Source organism: Panthera pardus, unplaced genomic scaffold (assembly GCF_024362965.1).
Source record: "Panthera pardus isolate Hobbes unplaced genomic scaffold, ASM2436296v1 HiC_scaffold_1, whole genome shotgun sequence".
NCBI classification, from domain to species: domain Eukaryota; kingdom Metazoa; phylum Chordata; class Mammalia; order Carnivora; family Felidae; genus Panthera; species Panthera pardus.
Genome location: NW_026526654.1, coordinates 81,329,408 through 81,355,950, shown reverse-complemented (window position 1 = coordinate 81,355,950; position 26,543 = coordinate 81,329,408). Strand labels below are relative to the sequence as shown.

The 26,543-nt window shown below is 41.4% G+C and overlaps 1 protein-coding gene and 2 long non-coding RNA genes across 6 annotated transcripts in view; 2 read left to right on the top strand and 1 right to left on the bottom strand.

The window, feature by feature from the left end:
• Nucleotides 1–24,233, bottom strand: part of LOC109266101 (uncharacterized) — a 90,770-nt gene extending 66,537 nt beyond the window's left edge. The window contains exon 1 of the long non-coding RNA XR_002079549.2: nucleotides 23,940–24,233. This is a non-coding gene — a long non-coding RNA (uncharacterized LOC109266101). The remainder of the gene's footprint in view (nucleotides 1–23,939) is intronic.
• Nucleotides 9,603–15,973, top strand: LOC109266102 (uncharacterized). The gene is made up of 2 exons (XR_002079550.2): nucleotides 9,603–9,802; nucleotides 15,810–15,973. It is a non-coding gene; the product is annotated as an uncharacterized LOC109266102 (long non-coding RNA).
• Nucleotides 24,234–24,662: 429 nt separating the features above from the next.
• Nucleotides 24,663–26,543, top strand: part of USPL1 (ubiquitin specific peptidase like 1) — a 37,513-nt gene continuing 35,632 nt past the window's right edge. For all 4 annotated transcript variants that reach the window (XM_019447862.2, XM_019447861.2, XM_019447860.2 and 1 more), the window contains exon 1: nucleotides 24,663–24,815. The gene's annotated coding sequence lies outside the window, so the exon portion shown is untranslated. The remainder of the gene's footprint in view (nucleotides 24,816–26,543) is intronic.

Below are 26,543 nucleotides of genomic sequence, written 5' to 3'. Positions count from 1 at the left end.
GGCGCCCCACAAAGATGGTTTTCCACAAAAATTGGTACAAGATGCGCTGGTTTCTGTAATGGAAATTATGGATTAATTCTGATCCATCTATAACTTATTATCTGTGATTATTGCAAAACACCTAAAAGACAACTGGAATAATCCAACTAGTATAAGCAAGTACGACAGACTTGATATGAACCTCATTATTCTACAATTGTGTCTGATGGTGTAAAGCATGTAGGTGAACAAGAAGTGGACCAGTGAGAGGATCTACATTTTGATACTAGTCCTGCTCCTAGATGGCTATAGAACCTGAATGACTTCTTTACACTTTCTTGGCTTCGGTGCTCTTATCTGTAAAACGATTAGAAAATGTTTTGGGTCGAACGGAGTTCTCCAAAAAGATGCTGTGATCCTAAGCCTCAGTACCTGTGAATGTGACCTTATATGGAAATAGGCTCTTAGCAGATAATAAAGTTAAGATGAGGTCACAAAGGTGGGCCCTACACCAATATGACCGTGTCCAAGTAAAAAGGGGGAAGTTTGGACATAGAGACAGAAATACCAGGAGAATGCCACGTGAACATGGAGACAGAGATCGGGGCACTATGTCTATAAGCCAAGGACCACTGAAGTCTGCAAGGAAACCATCAGGAGCTAGGAAGAGACACGGAACAGATTCTTCCTCACAATGAACCATCCACACCGACACACTGGTTTTAGACATCCGGCCTCCAGCACTGAGACACAATATGAACGATGCATTTCTCTTAAGCCACCAATTTGCGGTATTGTATTCGAGCAGCCCTCACAAACTAAGACGTGAGAGAGAACTTGTCAGTATTTTATAGGGCCTAAAATTGAAGAATTCTACGAAAGACAAGTGTTCAGAAAAAATTCTTGTATTCAGTAGTCTGCAGTATACCACCAGTCTTTCAATGGAAAATGCAAAACGGATCCTCTACAATGCTATGCAAGGGATGACAAACTTTTCCTGCAGGAACAGACAGTAAACGTTTTAGGCTTCGTGGGCCACGTAAGGTCTCTGTCATATTGTTATTTTTTAACAACTCTTTAAAAACGTAAAATTCCTTCTTAGGCGAAGGGATGTACAAAAACAGGGCTCAGGCTAAACTGGACCCACAGTTCGCTGAACCCCGATGTAGAGGGCTAACACAACCTTAGGCTCCTTTTCTTCAGAATTCCAAGCCCAAGGGAAACCATTTCAAACTTTTTTTTTTCACAAGTAGGTGAAAGATATTTTACACCAGACCAGGCATGCTTCCAATATCCTTAGGGCTAGCTGTCCCTTCTTGACTACTGTTACTATTGTAACTATTAGAGTAGTCCAAAGGATAGCAACTTTTTCCATTTTTCCTTTGGTTACTCCCAATAAGGGGCATGCACACACAAATTACTAATGACTGTCAGTGACAGATTCTCAGAAGGATTAGTACCCCCATTCTATTTCCAGGGCCACTCCCCAAAGATACCCCAAGGATATGCGGCTTTCATAGCTCACAAAATGACTGACATCTAGGGGTTTAAATAGTTAAGGTGCTTTTCATAGCCATCAGGTATTGTGGATCTGATAGCGGCAGGGCTAAGTATACAGAAAGTAGGGCAATGGCCAGAGACTTAACATTCCGAAATGATGTCACGAGTCTATTACTGTTGCTTTTCCTTCCCTTTATTATTATTTTTAATGTTTATTCATTTTTGAGACATGGAGACAGAGCATGAGTGGGGAGGGGCAGAGAGAGAGAGGGAGTCACTGAATCTGAAGCAGGCTCCAGGTTCTGAGCTGTCAGCACAGAGCCGGATGCAGGGCTCAAACCCACGGACTGTGAGATTATGACCTAAGCCAAAGGACGACACTTAACTGACTGAGCCACCCAGGCACCCCATTCCTTCTCTTTCTTAAAAATTTTTTTGAGAGACAGCGAGTGAGAGAGAGAGAACTCATGAGCAGGGGAGGGGCAGAGAGAGAGAGAGAGACAGAGAGAGAGAGGGAGAGACACCATGGAGCCCAATGCAGGGCTCAATACCACGAACCACGAGATCATGACCTGAACTGAAATCAAGAGTCGGACCCTCAATCGACTGAGCCACCCATGCACCCCTCCTCTTTTTCTAAATTGGGCCACTGCTGTTTTCTCACTAGATGGTTTATGTCAAGTGAATAACCTAGTACCTAGCATAAAATAGCCACTCCATAAATGTTAAGGCTCTCTCTCCTCCTTCAACTGGGCTATTCAAGTGTTTCTTCTACAAAGTGAAGACTAAAAACAACATGGATGACTTTCCTGCTGTTTAGGGAAAATAACTAAAGCCTGTTAAGAGAACATATCTGAAAATATAAAGACTGAAGGTAAAAGAGCCAGCTACGTGGAGCGGATGTGTGTTGGATAGGGTCGGATAGGGTAGGGTGAAGGAGGGTAAAGAAATAAAAGGAAAAAGGATTATAGCCATGGTGGTAGGATAAAGAATAAGAAGATACTTCTAATCTATTCTATTTCAAACACTAGATCATAACTTAATTTGGAAAAGTTTCCTACAATTCATACCTGATTTCTGTTCCTGTAACAAAAATTTTTGGCTTTGAAAAAATATCAATTATTAAACATCAGGTGTAAGGGTAGAAATGGCCCCTGTATTAGATTGCATGGGCTGCCATAGCATACGACTACAGACATGAGTGGCTAATACAATAGAAATTTATTTCTGAAGGTTACAAGTCCAAGATCAAGGTGTCAGCAGGTTTGGTTTCTTCAGAGGCCTTTCTCCTTGGGGTGTAGATGGTCACTTTCTCACTGGATCCTCATGTGGTCTTCCCTCTGCACATGAGCAGGTCTGTATTCTAATCTCCTTTCCTTATAAAAACACCTGTCATAATGGATTAGGGCTCATCCTGAAGATTTCATTTTAACTTAATGACCTTTTAAGACCTGCCCTCCAAATATAGTCACATTCTGAGGTACTGGGAATTAAAGCTTCGATATATGAATTTGGGAGGGGACACAATTCAGCCCGTAACAGGCCCAAAACTTGTCAGCACTGTAGTTTGCATTAATAGTAGTGACTGCATCTGTGTTTACCTAAATGTCACATCTGCAAATGAAAGAATACCACATGGTGATCTGAATTCATTAAAAGGAATCTCTCCCTTTTATCTATACAAACCCAAATCTATGAGTTGTATACATGATTGACTTGATAAATTGCCAGGGCTGGCCCGGGTCTGTAGACAGACCACAAGGAACACCTCTGAGAGATCCCTTTCCTAATCTTAGCTTCTTCGCTGGCTTGCCACAAAACCTAAAATTCTTTTATTCTATTCCTTCATTGGCATTTTATTTCCTCTGAAAATGTAATTTCTGGAGGAGTAATACGTTAAGTGATCATCAGACATTAACACCTTAGGGTAGAACAGCTAAGATCACAGTGTTATAATAAATAACTAATTCCATCAGATGGAATGTTCTTTATTATTCCTCTAACATTGGAATGTTAATGACCATCTCCCTTAATAATAAGTTTTAAGATAAAAAGACAAATGACATGCATAAAAACATCTCCTAATAAAGAAACTTGAGAAGAATAAGAGGAAGGTGGTGAAATTAACATTTTTGAGTCTCTGTTCTGTATCATGCACTCTGCTAAGTGCTTAATTTTTATTATTATTTTTCTTTTTTTGTGAGAGCTTAAGTCAGGGAGGGCCAGAGAGAGAGAGAGAGAGGTAACAGAGGATCCAAAGCGGGCTCTGCGCTGACAGCAGTGAGCCTGATGAGGGGATCGAACTCAGAATCTGTGAGATCATGACTTGAGCCAAAGTTGGACTCTCAACTGACTAAGCCACCTAGGCATCCCAAATTTTCATTATTTTTTAAATCGAGGTATAACTGGCATATAACACTTCCTAGCTTCAGGTGTACAACATAATAATTTAGTATTTATATACAATGGGAAATGATCACCACAGTAAGTTTATTTAAAAAACATTTTTTAAAATTAAATTCAAGTTGGGGTGCCTGGGTGGCTCAGTCGGTTGAGCAACCGACTTTGGCTCAGGTCATGGCCTCACGGTCTCTGAGTTTGAGCCCCGCGTCGGGCTCTGTGCTGACCGCTCAGAGCCTGGAGCCTGCTTTGGATTCTGTGTCTCCCTCTCACTCTGCCCCTCCCCAACTCATGCTCTGTCTCTGTCTCAGAAATAAACATTAAAAAAATTTTTTAAATTAAATTCAAGTTAATGTATAGTGTAGTACTGGTTTCCAGAGAATTTAGTGATTCATCACATATAACACCCAGTGCTCATCCCAACAAGTGCCCTTCTTCATGCCTATCACCCATTCAGCCCATCCCCCTACCCACCTCCCCTCCAGCAACCTTCGGTTTGTTCTTTACATTTAAGAGTCTCTTATGGTTTGCCTTTCTTTTTTAATGTTTTATTTATTTATTTTTGGGAGGGTGAGAGTGTGGGCGAGCAGGGCAGGATCACAGAGGGAGGGAGAGAGAGAATCCAAAGCAGGCTCTGCAATGTCAGCACAGAGCCTAATGTGGGGCTTGATCTCACAAACTGTGAGATCATGACCTAAGCAGAAATCAAGAGTCAGACACGTGGGGCGCCTGGGTGGCTCAGTCAGTTGATCATCTGACTCCTGATCTCCGCTCAGGTCATGATCACACGGTTCACGAGTCCCAGCCCTGCATCAAGCCCTGCGTCAGGATTCTCTCTCCCTCTCTCTGTTCCACTTGTGCTCTCTAAGTAAATAAACATTAAAAAAAAAAAAAAAAAAAAGAGAGAGAGGTGCTTAACTGAGCCACCCAGGTGCCCCCTTCCGTTTTGATCTTATTTTTGATTGCTGAGTCATATTCCATTGTATATACACACACATCTTTATCCGTTCATCAGTTGAACCACAGTAAGTTTAATTATCATCTGTCACCATACAAAGAAATTTTTTTCTTGTGAAACTTTAGCAACTTTCAAATATGCAAAATGATATTATTGACTATAGTCACCATACTGTACGTTACAACCCATGACTTACTTATAACTGGAAGTTTGCACCTTTTTTTTTTTTTTAACGTTTTATTTATTTTGGAGACAGGGAGAGACAGAGCATGAACAGGGGAGGGTCAGAGAGAGGGAGACACAGAATCTGAAACAGGCTCCAGGCTCTGAGCTGTCAGCACAGAGCCTGACGTGGGGCTCGAACTCACGGACTGTGAGATCATGACCTGAGCCGAAGTCGGCCGCTTAACTGACTGAGCCACCCAGGCACCCCAGAAGTTTGCACCTTTTGATCCCTTTCATACCCATTTTGCCCACCCCCCAAAACCCATCCTCTCTGGCAACCCACAATCTGTTGTCTCCACCTATGAGTTTTCTTTTGGTTTTTTTAGGTTCTAAATATAAGTGAAATCATAGGGTATTTGTCTTTCTCTGATTTATTTTACTTTGCATAATTCCCTCAAGGCCCATCCATGTTGTCCCAAATGGCGGATTTCCTTCATTTTGATGACCAATCAGTATTCCATTGTGTGTGTGTGTGTGTGTGTGTATCACACTTGTTTCCATATCTTGGCTATTGTAAATACTTTGCAATGCTGTTGCAGTGAGCATAGGGATGCATCTATCTTTTCAAATTATGGTTTTCATATTCTTCATATAAACACCCTGAAGTGAAATTACTGGATATATAATAGTTCTATTTTTAACTTTCTGAGGAACCTCCATACTGTTTTCCACAGTGGCTGCAACAATTTACATTCCCACCAACAATGCACATGGGTTCCTTTTTCTCTATAACCTTGACAACATTTGGTATCTTGTCTTTTTGATAACAGCCATTCTAACAGGTGTTAGGTGACACCTCATTGTGGTTTTGATTTGTGTTTATTTGATGATGAGTAATTTTGAGCATCTTTTCATGTGCCTGTTGGTCATCTGTATGTCTTCTTTGGAAAACTGTCTCTTCAGGTTCTCTGCTCACTTTTTAATTGGATTGCTTGTTTTTCTGCCATTGAGTTGTATGAATTCTTTATAATACTAACCCCTTATCAAATATATGATTTGCAAATATTTTTTCCCGTTCAGTAGGTTGCCTTTTCATTTCATTGACGATCTCCTTTGCTATGCAGAAGCTTTTTAGTCTGATGTAGTCCCACCTGTTTACTTTTGCTTTTGTTGCCTTTGCCTTTGTGGGTCAATTCCAAAAAAAATCATCGTTAAAACTGATGTTGGGGAGCTTATCATCTATAGTTTCTTCTACGAGTTTTATGGTTTCAGGTCTTACATTCAAGTACGTCATCCATGAAGAGTTAATTTTTGTTTATGGTATAAGACAGTACCCTATTTTCATTCTTTTGCATGTGATATCCAGTTCTCCCAGCATCATTTATTGAAGCGACTGTCCGTTCCCCACTGTTTATTCTTGGCTCCTTTGCTGTAAACAAATTGACCATATGGCCTTTATTGTGGTGAGATATGTCCCCTCTATACCCAATTTGTTGGGAGTTTTTATCATAAAGTGATGTTAAATTTCGTCAAATGCTTTTTCTGCACCTACTGAGGTGGTTAGATTATTTTTACTCTTCATTTTGTTAATGTGGTGTATGTTGATTGATTTGCAATCATCAGATATTCAACCATCTTTACATCATTGGAATAAATCCCACTTGATTATGATATTTGATCCTTTTAAGGTATGTTGAATCCAGTTTACCAATACTGTGTTTAGGGTTGTTGCGTTTATGTTCATCAGGGATATTGGCCTATAGTATTTTTTCCATGGTATCTTGTCTGGTTTTGGTATCAGGGTAATGCTGGCCTTATAAAATGAGTTGGTAAGTGTCCCCTCCTCTTCCATTTTTTGGAAGACTTTGATAGAGAATGGCATTAAATCTCTGAAAAACAAAAATCTCCTGGGCACCATGGTGGCTCAGTAAGTTAAGCGTCCAACTCTTGATCTCGGCTCGGGTCTTGATCTCAGGGTTGTGAGTTCATGCCCAGCGTGGAGCCTACTTAAACAGAGAAAAAAAGAAGAAAGAAAAAAAAAAACACTTTTTTTCAATGTCTGGTAGAATTCGCTAGTGAAGCTGCTTGGTCCTGGACTTTTTGCTGGGAGTTTTTTGATTACTGACTTAATTTCCTTGCTAGTAACTGGTCTATTCAGATTTTCTATTTCTTCATGATTCAGTCTTAGAAGATTGTATGCTTCTAGCAATTTATCCATTTCTTCTAGGTTGTCCAATTTGCTGGCATATGATCATTCATAGTAGTCCCTTATGAGCCTTTGTATTTCTTTGGTAGCAGTTGTAACTTCTCCTTTTTCACTTCTGATTTTATTTTAGCCCTCTCTCATTTTCTTAGTCTAAAAGTCTGTCAATTCTGTTTATGTTTTGAAAAGATATCAAAAGATAGCTTTTCTTTTTCTGATAGAAACATAACTACCCCAGCTTTCTTCTGGCTGCTATTTGTATGAAACATGTTTTTCCATCCCTTCACTTTCAGTCTGTATGTTCTTGCAGGTGAAGCCTCTTGCAGGTAGTATATAGGAGGGTCTTGTTTTTCTTACCCATTCAGCCACTCTGTGTCTTTTGATTGGTGAATGTAGTATATTTACATACAATTATTGGTAAGTGTGTATTTATTGCCATTTGTTGTTTTCTGTTTCATAGCTCCTCTCTGTTCCTTTATTATTCTCTTACTCTCTTCCCTTGTGGTTTGATGACTTTCTGTAGTGTTATGCTTAGATTCCTTTCTTGTTATCTTTTATATAACTTCTACAAGTTTGTTCTGTGGTTATGAGATTTACACTTATATATGTTATACCTAACAGTCTAAGTTGATAGCAAGTTTAAACACAACCTAAAACTACATTTTTATTCCTCTGCCTATGTTTTATTTGATGTCACATTTTATATCTTTTAATTGTGTATTCCTTAACTATTAAATTTGTTACTTTTTACTACTTGTCTTTTAGCCTTCATACTAGCTTTCTAAGTAATTAATCCACTACCTTTACTACATATTTACCTTTACCAGTGAGATTTTTTACTTTTATATGTTTTCTTAGTGCCCTTTCTTTTCAGCTTGAAGAAATTCCTTTAACACTTTTTGTAAAGCCAGTTTAATGATGAATTCCTTCAGTATTTCCTTGTCTGGAAAACTCTTTATCCCCTCCTTAATTCTGAATGATAACCTTGCTGGGTAAAGCATTCTTGGTTGGAAGTTTTTTTTCATTCGGTACTTTGATTATATCATGCCACTCCCTTGGCCTGCAAAGTTTTGGCCAAAAAAACCCTGCTGATAGTTGCATAGGGGTTCCCTCATCCGTAACATGTTGTTTTTCTCTTGCTGCTTTTAAGATTCTCTTTAACTTTTGACATTTTAATTATCATTTGTCTTGGTGTAGAACTCTTTGGGGTCATCTTATTTGGAACTTTCTGGGCTTCCTGGATCTGAGTGTCTTTTCCACAGCCAGGCAATCAAGGGGCGTCCTCTATGTGGACCATGCACCTGCCAGCTTTAAAAAGGCAGCCGGAGAGCACAGGGGTAGGGCACGCCTGCCAGCTTTAGCAATGTAGCGGGGGAGCACGTGGACTGGGTATGCTTGCCAGCTTTAGTGGGGCAGAAGGGTGCCGTGACTGTTTCGTGCCTGCTGGTGCCAGCAAGGTAGGAGAGCACAAAAATGGCACCTGCCAGTGCCTCTGTCCCCAGAGGAAGCTGCGACAAGTCCCTACTCCTCTGGCAGATGCTTCAAGATTAGCAAACGAAGCTCCTTCATATCAAGTCTAGGTGCTTTTCAAACCGCTGCTTTTGTGCCGGGCCATGGGGTGAGTGACTCTGCATACAAGACCCTTAAGAAAGGATCTCAGTTCCTAGCAGCCTTTTGGTTCTCCTAGACACGTAAGCCTCGCTGGTTTTAAACGCCAGTTGTTTTAAAGGTGTGTCTCTTCGACGCGGATCACAAGAGTTGGGGGGACTAACGTGAGGCAGGAATCCCTTGCTCCCCAGGGAGAAGTGCCGTATTTGTGGGCTCTCTTCCGGCTGTGGGCTGCTGTGCTGGAGATGGGGTGGTCAGCGAGACTACACCTCTGCCTCTCCTACCGGTCTCTATGTGGCCCTTTTATCCTTTGCTGTAGAGGTGCCGTCTCTGGAACTGTTCCACATGTAGCTGTAAATCTGGTGTGTCTGTGGGAGGACAAGAGTTTAGGACCTTCCTACGCTGCCATCTTGAACTGCTTTTGCTCAGTACTTTAGAAAGCGAATCATTCAATCCTGAAAATTAAGTCTGTAGAGTAGTAGTACCCTCATTTTACAGACGAGGAGTCAGGCTCAGATAAATTAACATCACAGAGTTTGCTGGTTGGTAAGGAGAGACTGAAACCCATGTTTTGCTCTGTGGCTTGCTCGTCTGGTGCCTGTGGTCAAACTACTGGTGCTGAGCTTTAGTTTTCTCATTTTGAAAATGAAGATAATAATGATATTTACTTTTTGTAGCACTGTTGTGAAGTTTACATGAGAATCAGCACACACAACAGTGTGGCAGAATGCAAGAGAACCGATAGCAAACCACTTGTGAGACCAGCTTTAAGAAGCCTTGTAGCCTTCTGCTTTTGCCCTCTTGGAATACTCTGCTGCCATGGTAGGAAGCCCAAGGGAGATGACGAATGAAGAGACCCTGCTCGGAGACAGAGAGAGATGCCCAACTGGCAGGAAGCACCCTGGCCTCAGATATGTCAGCGCAGCCGTCTTAGACCCTTCTGCCCCGGGCCAGCTGCCAGCTAACCGCAGCTGTGTGAGTGGATCCAGGTGAGACCGGCAGAAAAACTGTACAGTTACATACAGAATTGTGAGAAATAAACATTTTTTAAAGCCACAAAATTGTGGAGCAGTTTGCTGTATAACAAATGACCATTAGACTAAAACATGTTAGTTTACTACTCCAAGTTCAAAGTAGAAGAATGAGACAAGAACTTCATAATCCACACCCTAAAGGTTTCACACCCCCAAATTTCCAAGTTTGAAAAACTGATTTTCCTAGGCAAACCGTAAGACACTCTTGACTACAGAGAACAAACTAAGGGTTGCTGGAGGGGAGCTGTTGGGGGCTGGTGATGGGCATCAAGGAGGGCACCTGTGATGAGCACTGGGTGCTGTATGTAAGTGATGAATCACTGAGCTCTACATCTGAGAAACACTACACTATAGGTTAACTTGAATTTAATAAAATCTTAGAAGAAAAAAAAGAGAAAAACTGATTTTTCTAAAGGCAGAAAATGTAGAGTCTTAGAACTTGTATCTCCCAACCTGCAGGCTCTGTTTGTCTGATGTGATCAACACTCTTGATAAGCCCTGAGGAAGAACGATTATTTAGTTTAAACCAGGCTGAAGTGAGGTAAGGAGTTCTAAAGTACAAGTGATCTAACTGACCCTAACTCATTCATTTCCCTTGTCTTCGAGAGGCACACCGTCAGTCTCTCATCTACGTTCTCCCCCGTGGCACGTGATCAGGAATGTCCTCAGTTTATCAGACTACGTTTCAAGGTTATCCTTCCAATTATGACATGTAAACATTCTCATTTCTGCCTACTTATTGATTATTCCCAAATCTGTATCTACAGCCCAGATGTCTCTCTTGAGATCAAGACTCACATCTCTTAACTGCCTGATGGAATAATCTCACGGAGGGACCCCAGAGTCAGTTTGAAACTGAACTAATCATTTGCTCCTCTCTTTCTCTTCTCCCTCTATTGTGAATACCTTTCTCTCCTTCTATACTACCAGACGAAGTCTTTTTTTTTATTATAATTTTTTTTTGACATTTATTTATTTTTGAGAAACAGAGAGAGACAGAGCATGATCGGGGAGGGGCAGAGAGAGAGGGAGACACAGAATCTGGAAGCGGGCTCCAGGCTCCGAGCTGTCAGCACCAAGCCCGACGCGGGGCTCGAACTCACGAATCACGAGATCATGACCTAGGCCGAAGTCGGACGCTTAACCAACCGAGCCACCCAGGCACCCCACTACCAGATGAAGTCTTATTTGGACATCGTTTCTTCTGAGAGATCTTTTAAAAATCTCTGGGCTAGGTTAGGTGCTAAGCCTTTCTTGAAATTTCAGCACTTATTTTGGCTATATTTGCATTATGTACAACTGTACATATTATTAAAATCGTAGACTTTGTATACCTTATTACAATTGTACTTATTTTGCTATTCACTCAATAAATACAACACGTAAACTGGCATATGATGCAGTAAAGAAAAATAAAGTAGCATAAAGGGCTGCATCTACCTAGTGAAAGGGGTGTCCTTTTCCATTTGCATAAAGAGAAAAAGCTTTAAACAATGGCAATAAACTGCTCTCCAACAGGGGTGTGTGTGTGCACGTGTGTAGAGAAGGAATCTGTAGGCACGTATAGATTTTGAGCCTAGTGAGAAGGGAAGCCACTGGAATGTTTTGAGCAAAGAAATGACATGCCCTTACTGATGTTTTTAGTGATACACTGGTTGGCAGATGGAGAATAAACCGTGGGGAGGGAAGGAAGTAGGGAGAAGAGGAGACTATTGCTATAATCCAATGGTCCTCAACTGGAGGCAATTTTGCTCCCAAGGGGACATTTTAGCAATGTCTGGTGACATTTTTGGTGGTCACAACTGTGAGAGGCACTTGCTACTTGTGTCTAGTGGGTAAAGGCTAGTGATACCACGAAGTATCCTACAATGCATGGGTCAGCCCATCCCCCCAAAAAGAACTACTGGCTGCAAATGTCAATAGGGCTGAGTTTGAGAAACTGTTCTAATCTGTCATAGAATGGTGGCATGGATTAAGATGGTCGTGGTGACAGTTCAAGACGTGCTTAGTTCTGGATAGATTTTAAAAGGAGAGGGGCCACCTGGGTGGCTCAGCTGGTTAACGGTCTGACTCTTGGTTTCGACTCAGGTCATGATCTCACGGTTTGTGAGATCGAGCCCCGCGTTGGGTTCTGTGCAGTGTAGAGCCTGCTTGGGATTCTCTGTCCCTCTCCCACTCATGCTGCTCTCTCTCTCTCAGAATAAATAAATAAACTTAAAAAAAAAAAAAAAAAAAAAGGTAGAGCTGACTGGGGATACCTGAGTGGCTCAGTTGGTTAAGCAACAGACTCTTCATTTCAGCTCAGGTTATGATCGCAGGGTTCATGAGTTCAAGCCCCACATCAGGCTCTGTACTCCCTCTCTCTCTGCCTCTCCCCCACTCTCGTGGGCGTGCGCTCTCTCTCAAAAAAGAATAAATACATTTAAAAAAAAAGTAGAGCTGACTGTATGTGTTGTGGGATTAAATGTATAGTATGAGGGAAAAAGAGGCAGAGAGGATACCAAGCTTTCTCACTTGAGCAACTGTAAGAATGAAGTGCCTAGTATTGAGAGGAGGAAGAATGTGGAAGCAGTGAGTAGGGAGGAGGTGCTCTGTTTTGTTTGCAGGTGAGAAGTGACTGATGAGACTCAAGCAATTCAGTTTTAGACATATTAAATGTTGAACTTTGTCTATCTACCTGGCGTCAAGTGAACGTATCAAGTAGGCAGATCGATACGTGAGCCTGAAGCTCTGGGCAGAGGCTGGGGCTGGAGACAGGCACTTGGGAGTTTCAGCATCTATACAGTACTAACAGCTACAGGACAGGAGAAGACTAGTTAGGGAGGGAATGAAAACTGAGACAAGATCTGGGTTCCGAGGCATTTCAATGCTTAAAGGGGAGGGAAATCGGCATCAACTACTAAAAAGGCAAAGGAGAAGGACTGAGGTAAGAGAACCAAGAGTCAGTGAGAACGAGGAGCTGTGTCAAACGCTGCTGAGAGGGAAAGGGAAAGTGAGGGCTGAGAAATGACCACAAGATCTGGCAACACGGATGTCGATGCTGATGTGGAAATGAACAGTGCCGGTGGGAGGCAGGAATGAAAGCCTGACTGGCCTGGATGCCAAAGAGTTCATAGCAGAGGAAGGTAGAGACAGTGGCTGTAAGCAGTGATACACTCTCTTGCGGTCTTTGTAAAGCTGAGTAAAAAAACAGGTAATATCCGGAGGAGGATTTTTTCCCTCCCAACTTATGGTACATGTTCGAACCTTCAGAAAACTTGACAGTATGACAAAACTGCTTATATCTACAACAGACTCAACATTTAACACTATCACGTGTTTTCCTATTTGTACACATGTACACACACACACACACACACACACACACACACACCCTCCCGAACACTGAAGGTAACTTCATCTCTAAATATACTTCAGATACATCTCCTAAAAAAAAAAAAAGGCAATTCTCCGACACAAACGTAATAACCATTAACAACACATCTAGGAAAATAAAATGTACACTCCCAAATACAGCTTGTTGCTAGGCATATTAAAATCCCCCCCAAATAGGTTTTGCAGCAGTTTTTCTCAAACCAGGATTATTTTTTTTAATTTTTTTTTAATTTTTTTTTAATGTTTATTTATTTTTGAGACAGAGAGAGACAGAGCATGAACGGGGGAGGGTCAGAGAGAGAGGGAGACACAGAATCTGAGACAGGCTCCAGGCTCTGAGCGGTCAGCACAGAGCCCGACGCGGGGCTCGAACTCACATACTGCGAGATCGTGACCTGAGCCGGAGTTGGACGCTTGACCGACCGAGCCACCCAGGCGCCCCTCAAACCAGGATTTAATCAAAGTCTACGCATTACATTTGGTTATCATGTTCCTTTGGTGTCTCTTAATGAGTTTTTGAAAAGACCTGTCTTACAGAATGGACCTGACTGATTCCTGGTGAAGCCACTTAACTTGTTCTTCTGTCCTGGAAGGGAAGAGTTTGTAAAAAGTAGTAAATATATTCATTATTCTTGGCATAATATCCTAAAATTAACACTTCCCAAGTTTCTGTATCTCTCTGCCCTTTCATTTTACAAAAATTCTCAATTTATTCCAGGATTTTTTTTTCCATTTAACTGCCTCCTGTAAGCTCTAAAGACTCAACTGAGCAACTTACAGGGTTTATACATTCCATAGTCAGAAAAAATAGACTACAGCCTCTCACTATAAGAATCATGGGGATCTCATCCTAAAGCTAATCAGTACTGACACCAAACATTTTATTGGTTAAGCACAACAAACTATATTTGGAAAGTAAAATGAATTCTCTGAAATTTCTTTCCTGATTAGCAAAATAGTGCCTCCTAATAATTGAGGGTGAAAGCTGCTGTGAAATATGCCCACGTGACCAGAAATTACAACAGCCAAAAGAGTGCACAGTCTGGTGCTGGTATGCTCTATACACCATTCTATGTAGTAAAGAACTTAAATACAGGTGCAAGATTTGATTAAACTTGTATTTGGCCTTCTATAACTAGTCAGTCGGGCATAAATGCTTTACACAACTTAATGGACGTTCTTCAAGCAAGTTAAAATGCAAACTGACCCAACAATGTTTAGGACTAGAATTCTAAAGAACATTTAGGCATTATCAATTTGTCATAAAACATTTTCTGCCACAATCTTAAAACTGTCTTTTCCACAGTGTTAGAAAGCATTAGAAACAGAATGATTTTATACAAATGATTAAACAGTATACAGATTTTATACTGTTTGATCCAATAAATGTTTCATGTTCCCCCTTACATTGCTATTTATTTTTTGCTATGTTACAAAACCTGCATTTAGCATGGCATATGAAATATCATAAAATAAATGAATTCATCTCATTTACGAGTTCATAAGAGTTCATCGCACATGGTGAAATAAATGACTAAAATAAAATGGTTAATGATTTTTTCCCAAAGATTTCATGGGGCTCGAACTCACAACTCTGTGATCAAGAGTCACAAGCTCTACCGACAGAGGCAGCCAGGAGCCCCAGAACGGTTAATGATTTTTAACCATTTCCTTGCACTTACTTGGATTGGACTTCTTTAGTGCTTTGCATTAGAATTTTAATCAAACCACTGATGCTTATTTTAAGTGATATTTTTCAACCCTTTTGGGCCTATGGTTTATTTCAGCGAGGTAAATGACCTTCACTAGCCACCTAGTCCCACCTCATTCTGATTACTACTGCAAAAAACCCCTTACTTCAATAAATTAGAAGCTAGGGACCAGACTTCATGAAGCACCTCCCAGAAGTAAATTAATTCATGTTAAAATAAAAATTGTAGCTATTATCACCTGTAATTATAAGTCTGCCTGTAGGTCATCTCAACTTTCAGACTGTCTGGAAGATCATAAAAACCACTGGTAGTCCCTGATCACGTTATGTAAACTTCTCATTTAGATGGAGCTAGATGAGGAGGAGGGGCCAGCAGCAGAAAATTATCCTCTCAACCTATTCTCCAGCTAGGAAACTATGTTACTCAATCATTTGATCCAAATGAAGCAAAGTGAAGTAACAAAATCAAACTAACACGTTATATAACTGTGGCAGCCAGCTTCAAGATGGCCTCTAGCGAGCCCTGCCTCTAAGTATTCACACCCTCGTGTGGGTCCCTCCCACAGTAGATCAGGGTGGGTCTGTGCCGGAGAGTGATGGCATCATTTTTTTTTTTTTTTTTTTTTTTGAGAGAGAGCATGCACGGGATGGGGGTGGGGATGGGGGTGGGGGTGGGGGTGAGAAGAAGGGAGAGAATCTTAAGCAGGTTCCATGCTCAGCCTGACACAGGGCTGAATCTTATAACCATGAGATCATGACCTGAGCCAAAATCAAGAGTTCAACACTTAAATGACTGAGTCACCCAGGTGCCCCAAATGGTATATTACTTCTAAAGCCAGGTTATAAAAGACACTATGGTTTCCGCCTCTCTTTCAGATCACCTACTCTGGTGGAAAGCCAGCTGTCATGTCAAGGGACATGCATGCAGCTTTCAGATGACTGCAATCACATGAGACTCTGAATTGGAACCACCCAGCTAAAATACTTCCAGATTCCTACCCATCAGAAACTGTGTTTAATAATAAATATCTATGGTTTAAGCCTTTGGGGGTACTTTCTTGCACAGCAAAATGTAACTATACAATGATATATACTAATTTAACTGGTTGAAGTTATAGCTATATAACATCCCACTTAAGTATTAAAAATCACAGCGTCCTGATGCAATGCAAGGTATTAAAAGAAATCCACTAGCAAATACCTATCGAGTACCACTGACGACAAGAAAGCTTTGTCACACTGCACATGAGACTTCCTTAGAGTAATATTCATGGCTGATCTCCACTTTCTCACTAACTCCTCCCTGGGGTAGGAAGGAGTAACCAGTCTGATAAATTTGAGAGAAAAAAATTCTGGGCTCAGCCACTTCCTTTTTTCTTTTCTATTTGGGATTTGTCTAACTGAAGACAGCCATTTATTCTGGGCTGTTCTCTATCACACAGTAAATGTACTGGGACAAACTCCATTCTCGTAGACAGAGAAAGGTGAGGCTGAAATCAGCCTAATTCTGGAGTGCAATACTAGGAAGTTCCTTGTTGCTGCAAACCTCAGCCACGTTTCCAAAACAACTTTTTGGGTAAACTTGTATTTGAATCTTCATCTGTGTGATTTCTACATCTTACTTCTTACCGCGATTCAAACTCCAGCAAGGAAAAAAAGGGTGTCCTTACTTATCAATCTCTAAACTAAATACACAGCACTATAATGGGTATTTCGTGTCCATATGGACTGTATCGTATATTTGGGATGTAAACTAAGATAACCTGAAGGATTAAATAATAATTACCTGTCAAATGTAAACTATAAGAAGCACATAGTTATTAATAAATAAGTGAGAAATTATGATCACTGGTAAGCATCAGAAAATCTGAAGAAGAAAGGCAAAAACACAGATGCCCAGACCCCATGCCAAACCCACAGAATTGGGAATAGGACCCAAGCAATTGCGTTTTTAGTAAGTTCCCAATATAATGCTGATTCATACCAATTTAGGAACCCGAGCTATACACAAGGAGTGCAATGACTCTGGAGAAAAAGAGACTGCTGTGAGCTATCAAAGGAAAGATTATAGCAAACAGAACTTTAAGCAAATTGTAAATGACATGCAGGGTTTAGATGAGATGGTATATAACGGACGGAAACCAGAATGTGCTGAGGGCCTGTTAACTGCCAGGCACTGTTCTACGCATCACCTCATTTAAGATAATTTCATTGCATACACGGAAAAACCGAGGCTCAGACAGATGAAATCATTTCCCTCAGGTCACAAAACTAGTTAAACGACACAGTGGGATTAGTAGACATTTTCATCATATGGATGAAATTGAGCCTCAGGGAGGTTAAGTATTTTGTTGGAAGAAACAAAATTGGAAAGTGGAAGAACTGTGATTAATAAGTGGACAAGGTGAAATCAGGTCTGTGAATCTAAAGCCTGTTTCTTTTTTTCTTTTTAGTAAGATGGAAAGGAGAGAATCTCCTTTGCTTAAAAAGAACACAAGAACAGAAAAGCAATAGTAAACTTAGAAATCAAATTAGACCATCAAAAAAATAGTCTACACTTAAACTTATGATGTGGTCATACAACCACACATTAAAGACCACCAATGATATAAAAATCAGTTTTAAAAAGATTTTTTTTAAAAAAAGACATTCTTGAAGTTTTTTTTTTTAATTTTTTAAATGTTTATTTTGAGAGACAGACAGTGCAAGTGGGGGAGGGACAGAGAAAGAGGAGAGAGACAATCCCAGGCAGGGTCCACACTGCCAGCACTGAGCCCGACATGGGGCTCAAACTCACGCAACCATGAGATCATGACCCGAGCTGAGATCAAGAGTTGGACATTTAAGCGACTGAGCCATCCAGGCACCCCTTAAAAAAAAAGATTAAAAGAAAAAAAATCAAAGGCAGTTTTGTCTTAATTGATTAGTTTACTAAATAATTACCAACTGCAATTAGCAATCAGAATCCAATTATTAGACTGAACTGATGATTCAGCAACTAGTTGGAAAGCACCAACCTAGTCAAAACAGTCAAATTAATTTTACAGTTAGTCTTAACTTAGAAGCATAATGTTTAAGGCCAGAGTAATTTCATTTATAACTGAAAAAAATTTTTTAATGTTTATTTTTTGGAGAGAGTGTGCACACACATGCGTGAGTAAGGGAGGGGCAGAAAGGGAGGAAGAGAATCCTAAAAACATTTTTTTTTTAATGTTTATTTATTTTGAGGGAGAGAGAGAGAGAGAGACAGAACACGAGCAGAGGAGGGGCAGAAAGAGAGCAAGATACAGAATCTGAAGAAGGCTCCAGGCTCTGAGCTGTCAGCACAGAGCCCGATGCGGGGCTGGAACTCATGAACTGAGAGACTATGACCTGAGCCGAAGTCGGATGCTTAACCAACTGAGCCATCCAGGTGCCCCAAAGAGAGGGAGAGAGTCTTAAGCAGACTCCACACTCAGTGCAGAGCCCAACGTGGGGCTCAATCTCACAACTGTGAGATATGACTTGACCCAAAATCCAGAGTCGGATGCTTAACTGACTGAGCCACCCAGGCACCCCATAACTGAAATTTTTAAAGACTGCTTTATGACAATATTTTATAAGACTTCGTGATAAATATTACTATCTTAAGGACTTAAAAAAAATGTTACTTGAGAGAGAGAATGTGCAGCCATATGCAAGAGCAGGGAGGGGTAGAGAGAGAGAGAGAGAGAGAGAGAGAGAGAGAGAATCCCAAACAGGCTCCACACAGTCAGCACAGAGCCTGACTTGGGGCTCTCTATCCCATGAACTGTGAGATCATGACCAGAGGGCAGATCATGACCAGAGCTGAAATCAAGAGTTGGATGCCCAACCAACTGACCCACCCAGCACCCCTTAAGGACTTTCTAAAGAGTGAAGCTAAACACTTACTTATCTCTATTCTCCATGTTATAGGCACCTCAACTGTTTTTCCATCTTCAAGACCAAAGGCAAAATTCAACTTTGTGAGACCCTTCCTGTAATTAAAATTAACTAGTTTCTTTCCGTTGTTGCTACGGAATGTTGCTTGCACATCTCTATTTAGCATTTATTTCATTTTGCCTTTGTATGAAAACTATCCATTTACAAATGCTTCTACTTTTATTGGGAAAAAGATTATGCATTAAGCACCTTCGTATTCATCCACCATTTAGCACAGTGCTTTGCATACTCAATAAAAGTGTGTTGACAAATAAGTTAATATTGTTCTCACATCTTCCAAAACCCTGAACTAACAAGGATAAGAACGTGGGGAAATATACTGTGGAAAACACTACATTTTAAGAGTAGGTTTTGTCAGCCCTGTGAACTGGGAACCATGATGATCATTCATTGATTAGCAAATAAGTACTATGTACTAGGCAATGTATATATAACCTCGAATAAGACAGACGTAGTCCTTGCCCTCACAAGTTAGTAGACACTTAACATATACATAGGTTGTGAAGAAAACGAACAGCAGGTGGTAATAAGGAATTAGAGTAGGGAAGGCAGGTAGAGGGCTGCTCATAGGGTGGACAGCTTGACAAGTGAAACTGAGGCTGACACTTGAAGGATGAGTCACATACGCAAGGAGAAGGGGAACAGCTAGGAGAATTAAGGCCCTGAAGCAGGGGTGGCGGCCACATGCTACAATGCCAGCTTCAGGGGAATCCAATTACCACAGCATATTCTCTACCCTTCTATTTATCAGTTCTTTTGCAATTGTTTCTATCACTTCTCTTTTTCTGCTGGTTCAGATATTCCTGGCAAAATTTTACAAATGGCATGAACTCGGGGGGATGTAAGGCTGTTTCCAAATAATCCTAATTTCCCTCTAATCTTACGACTGATAAATTCATCTCCAAGAGACATCTGTGCCCCAATTAGGAAAAGAGTGTTTTCTAAATCATCTTTAATTTTTTGATTTGGGAGTCCTCCTGATTGCTAATCAACATGTATAATGACTTCAATAATTATAGAATGTTCTTTTGTTTTCAGAAAAATGACCTGCTGCTTTCCGAACTGTAAATTGCTCTAGAACCTACGTAGAGGAAACCTACCTAAAGCGGTCCCTAACCACGGGGCATTCTCAGATCTACTGCTACAGCTACCTGTGAAATGGGAGCATGTGATGTACTGGAAAAAGCCCTGCATTAGAAATTAGAGGACATAGGTTCTAGTCCCAGGTCTGCCACTTTGTTATGCAAATTTGGGTCAGTTGTTCACTTCTAGGTTTAGTTTTATCATTGGTAAAGTGGGAATATATAGGACACCTGGTGGCTCAGTCGGTTAAGCGTCAGACTTCGGCTCAGGTCGTGCTCTTGTGGTTCCAGAGTTCGAGCCCCGCATCACACTCTATGCTGAGAGCCTGGAGCCTACTTCAGATTCTATGTCTCCCTCTCTCTCTGCCTCTCTCTCTCTCTCTCTCTCTTTCTCTCTGATAAGCATTAAAAAAAATTATAAAGTGAGAATACATAAAAGTTGCAACTTATACAAAGTCAACTCCATGTGCTTGGCAAAAAGTTTAAAAGAAAAATATCAATTTAAATAGTACTCAGTGAGTATATGCCTAGAGGTAAGCATGAGCTGGAAAGCCCAAATATGTTGTTCCATCAATTAGTCTCAGTTAAGAGCCTTTCACTGAAAATCTTGCTGTGCTGTATGATTTTAGTGTTTAAAGATTTATATACTTATTTATATACGCATACATACACATACAGATATATGTGTATACACACACACACACACTTACATACTTCTTTGCCTAAAACAAGGTCCCTGCATATCCATTTGCTTCATCCACAGCTCAAAAAAAAAAAAAGAACAGTCATTCAGGTGATGTAATTTAGTTCATATGTTTACTTTAGAACCAAACAGGGTACAGACTCCACTACATGACTATACTATACTGCCATAGAGAGCACATAAGTCAAAGTGGATGGAACCCTGGCAATATACTGTTGAGACCCTGATCCATCAATTTCTTTGTTACTGGTTGCCAAATAACATAGTTTACCAACTATGTCACTATCCCAATAGACCTGTGCCACTATTTAGGGAAAAGATATATTCACATCTGTGGAAACCGATGAATGTACAAAGTTATTCATTGCACAATGCTTTTACTAAAGACCAGGAAAAAAACCTAAATGTCCAAAAGGAAAGGGCCGATTAAGTGATACATCATACAGTGGAATATCATGCTGCCATAAAAATGAATAAGGAACCACTTTAGATAATGACATAGAACAGTTTCTAAGATAAATGAAAAAAACAGGGTACATACACTGTGCATAGTACCATTTACATACAAAAGGGGGGGAATATATGTAGTATTTATTTGCTTATATACATGTGAAAGTTTTTTAGAAAAAAATATAAGAAACTGGTAGCATTGGTTGCTTCCTAGGGAAGAAACTGGGACAGGAGTATAAGGAAGACTTTTCATTGCATATTCTTTTTTACCTTTTTAAATGTGAACCATGTGAATCTACTACCTAATCCAAAAGAAAATACAAAATTTAGATCAGCACCAAAGTAGTTTGAGATGAAAAAGGATCATACTCTTAATGTTAAACATTTGCAAAAAGTAGGCATAGTAGGTAGAATATTGGAACTGTAAGTGACCATCTATTCTAAACTCACTTTATAGATCTGGAAACCGAGGCCTTGAGAATTAAGCGACTTATGTGAGGTCACAAAACAAAAGAGTGAGGATTAGAAATCAGATGTTCCAAGATCTACTCTACAACTCTTCTGTATCATACCGTCTTCTCGTTTTGTGTGGGCAAAATGGAAACAAGTCTAGACTACATAAAGGGTCGCCATGTTCTGTCTAAAATTCAGAGGCTAAAGTACAAAATAACTTCAACTCCTCAGACTACTCATTTTTAGTGTGGCCTTGATGTGGTGACACTTACAAATAGGCCGTGCATATCCTCATCACTGCACATATTACAGTATGATAAATGTACTGTCTTTATCCTATCTCAATTGAATCCACTGAGGGCAAGAACTACAGTGTCTTCCTTTAATTTTCTACATTTGCAAACGCATAGCACAAGTATAACTGCCAAAAAGAGTAATATAGGTTTACATTCCCTATCCAAAACCCAGTGTCTGGATATATTTTAGAAATAACAATTCCTTGAAATTTAAAAATGTTACAGGATACACATAACACTTCCCACACCAGTGGTCAAGGGGAGCACCCCACAGTCAAACATATAACCTATTTCCTCAGCAAAACATATGGGGTAAAAACTATGTATCACTTTTCATTAGCTTGGGTGATATTTTGTTACCAAATTAATTTTCTCTCCAAGTTTAGTAAGTTTTTGGTTTGTGCAGCCTCCTGAATGTTGGAATTAAATAGATTATAGACTGCACTCACAAAGGTGCTGCTAAAAAAACAGGGTTAGTTCCTTCAACTCTCATCTTTTTGATGAGATCAGAACGACCAATCACAGCAGGCAGCTTTTACATCCCAGGTTTGGGCTAAAGACTTGGCTCCTGATTAAGGAATCCAATCCAGCAGAGGGGACAAAACCTGATGCTATGAAAAGAAAACATTTAAAAGAGAAGAAAGAAAATCCTAATTGTACATTATATTCCTATTTGGGCTGTTCACTAATAAAAGCTTCCTTTAATCACAGTGTGTTAGTTTTTAAATGGAAACACGTTAAATACAATTTCTGTCCCACATTGCTGACGAGGAGATTGCTTTCTACTGAAAGGTAACTGTACTCTTTCTGGGACCAGTGTACATAGAAAGAGGCATTCCAAACACATTCGCAAGGAAAAAGCATGAATGTATTCAATTTTTTCAACCTGGGACTGCTACCGTAATACAACTGAAAGGAGAGTTTCTTCTAGTCAACCTCTCCTAATTGTCCTTATTAGCATCACTCCTTTTAGAAAGTCTTGCCGAACTTTTCCTACCTTTTACAAGGGGGAAAAATTCTGGAGTCAAATCTGTATATCTAAAATCCTCTTTTCTTTCCACAACCCAAGCCCTACATCCATTTTGTTTCTGTCACTATTACATATTTTTTCCTGGCAAAAAATCAAATTTGCACTGCAAGACTATAAATCAACTTCACAAACAACGTTTCATTGATATAATTCAGTTTGGCAATGTTGATTTTTCCATCTTAAAACTGTAGCTACAATTTTAACTGAATCAATTATTTTGTTCAACGTACGAAGTTAACAATTCGGCAAGCATTATTTCCAAAAAAAAAAAAATCCTGTATTCTATCCTGAAAATGGAAATAGCAATGGTGAACAAGAAAAACGCTCCGAGTTTGTCTATTATTTCAAGAAGGAAATGCTATGTTCTATTTTCATAATTCATTTAAAAAAGAGAAAACTAGTTAGATCTTACAACAAATATACCAGCATATTAATAATCGAGGACAACAAGAAAGGTAAGCAAAAATTAACCAGCCTAGTTTTCAGCCTGGAGGAAAAACAAACTCCCTACTGGATTTCTTGGCCATATGCATTCATAAGTACGGACAACTAAAATCCTTTCTACTGAAGAATTTCTTGGTATAAGGGACTTGTTTCCTCTATACCGCCCTATCAAAATTACCAGCATTATTCTAGAATATAGTTATTTAGTTTGAAACCACTAAAAACATCCCCCCCCCCCAGCCCAAAATGCTAACGGTGGTTACTCTGTCACGACAGGGTCACAAAATCCAAACTGTTACTCTAGGTTATAGAACCAGTCGACCAAAAGGACTTCTAGAATATGCTGCCCCAAGATTCAGAATGCAACTCAGAAATAGCACACGCGGTCACGATGTCCCTTAAGCCACATGACCTTCCTACGAAAGCAGAGCCTTAAACTTATCAACTACAGGAGAACTATCCTTTTCTCTTAAGTTCAAGCAAGGCAGGGCAGCTAAAATGAACGCAGCAGGGACAGATCGGCTGCTGACTAGCAAAAACGGGCGGTGGACAGCAAAGTCCCTGTGCTTTGGCTACTCCCCTTACCGTTAGAAGATCTGGGAGGGAGGAAAGGAGAAACACCCCAGAATCCTGGCAGAAAAGCCCCTGGCCTCGAAGATGGGGTTTAGGGAGACAGGGAGGGGCAGCTCCGTGTGTGGTGACCCTTTGTGAACACACACTCTGTGGCTGCTCGGCTCTCACCGAGGCTTTAGGAGAGCGGACTACGGGGGCCTTGCGCGGCCCACAGTCGTCGTGGAGACCGCAGCGCTGCAGGGACGCGCCGGCCGACAGGCTCCATTGCACCCTCCGCCTCTGCAGGCTGGGGAGCCCTTCCCTCGCCCCACCACCCACCCACCCAGGTCACTCTCCGCCGCGTCGACTTCCGACCCGGGCTCGCGTCGGCCCGGGAGCAACGAGGTGCGCGCCACTCTCTTTCCTCAGCGTAATCCCTCCGCTGCCGAGCGCGCACTAGTTTTAATCACGCCCCACCCCCTGGTCGCCGGCGTCACCTCCGCCACTCGAGCGCTTTCCAGCAGCTTCCAGAAACGTCGCCTCCCCAAACCCAGCCACTCACAGATGCCGGGCTCGGCAGCCACCGGCCCCGCCCCTAGCCGTCGCCACGGCTGAAACTGCGGCTGCGACAGCCAGGCGGGCAGCCACGCCTCTGCAGAGGCCGTCCGGAAGTGCTCCCCTTCTCACCTTCCCCGCCACGCTGACGAACTTTCAGGCCCCGCGCCGAGCAGGAAGGGGAATTCTTTTGCCGCGGACTCAAACCGGAAGCCGCTTTGCGAGCGCAGAGGCCGGTGGGGGAGGAGCGGGCCGGGGGGAACGTGGGTTGAACGTTGCACGGGGTGGTGTGGACCCAAGCTGGAACAGGAGTTCGGACCGACCCGGTGTGAAGAAGGAGCGTGCACGCGGCAGGTAAGGGAGGAGAGGAAGTGGTTTCCTTCAGCTCCCGAAGTAGGGAAGGGAGCACAGAGCTGGGGAAAAGGGACTGCCGCTGGGGGGGTCCGCGCGCTGAAAGGTGGGCTAGGCTGGGAGAGGGAAGGGGCTGGGACTGGGCTCGGGGGGGAAGGGTTGGCGATTAAGGTAGAGAGTTACTGATTCGTTTTGGCTCAGAGAGGTAAATGCTGAAGAGAAACCAGAGTTGTTTTGTGTTTCGTTCTTCCAAAGAGCGTGGAGATGGGGAGGGTTAACGGAACCCTGCACCTTGGGTTTCCAAGGTTTGGTTTTGAAACTGACAGGTCTTGGTCCTGTGCATCTGATTCTGGAGGGTCGGGCACCCAAAGCCGACCCCAGTCCTCGGCTCCAAGTTTACTGTGGTCTTACCTTTGATAATTCATGTGCTGAGCTCTCTTGGTCTTGGAGGGCAAGCTCAGATGTAAAGTTTGAGGCTCTTCTCGGAGCCGCTGGTTCTCTGGGTTTCCCCACTGTGCACACGGGGCTGTGAAAGAAGCTTAATTGCATATCTTTCGTCATACCCAGGGGCAACTTTACGTATTCTTTGTGCTGTAACTGGGTTCATACTGGGCTAGGCATTCACACTGGGGCTCCTGGAGTATCAGTGGCTCACCGAAATAATGAAAAGAGGGAGTCAGAAGGAAGGTGCTGAGGTTGAAGTGGAGGAGAGGAAGGTAAGACTGGAAAGCCGGGTTGGTCGGTCTCAAGTACAGTGAGTTTTAAGGTCATAGTCCTACCCTTAGGTCCATACTGAGCTGTTTGGACTTTCCTACAATCAGGTTGGGGTAAATGATTTTAAGTTGAGCCGTGACAGACTCAGACTTGTTTTATACTAGCGTTACTTTGGCTGCAATACGGAGTGGGGATCGGATGGAAAGAGGTGGGATTTGAGATGCTTCCCAAGAATTGTCCACAGAACTTGGACAGGAGGAAGTGGGAAGTGAAAGTTTAGAGAACCACTCGAATTTTCTAGTGTGTGTATTTGGAAGGATGAAGATGCCAAAATCTAGGTGAGATACAAGAAAGAGGAGCAGGTTATGTTTGTAGCGAGAACAATGGAGACCATCATTGAGGGCAAATTAACTTGCAAGAATCACCCCCAGGGTTTTGTGTATAAGACAAAGTAAATTGTTTTTGAAAGTCCTGGATAGCTCACCTCTGCTATTTTTTTTTTTTTTAAATCAGTTTTCTTTTGCCAGGTTTTGCATAGTCAGAATTTCAACCACCAGCCTCTCTTCTTGTCCCATTGAAATGTTGGCTGCTGAGATCAGGATCAGAGCAGATTTGAAGGCTTCTTATTTTTACTTTTATAATTGAGAGAGAGAAAAAAAACAAAACAAAACAGGCCAAAAAAGTTTTTCTAGATCTCACAGGCAGATGGAAATTTTCATTAAAAACATCTTATTCAAGGATTATAGCGTACCAGGTTCTACCAGTTTCTTTTGAGAATAGTGCAGAATAATACAAGATGGGCTCCATAGTTTCTATAGGGTAAAGTATAAAATTAGCACCAAACAAACAGTAGTTAAAACGTATTGTGTGTTCAGGTGCTAAGCATTTTATATGTATTTAATTCTTAGAACAAACCAATGTTACAAATTTCTGAACCCAGATCTGCTGTTGTAAAGCCCATGCTTTTGGCCACTCTGGAACCATAAGCAGTTGGACTCTTTTCTGTCTAGTTTGTTG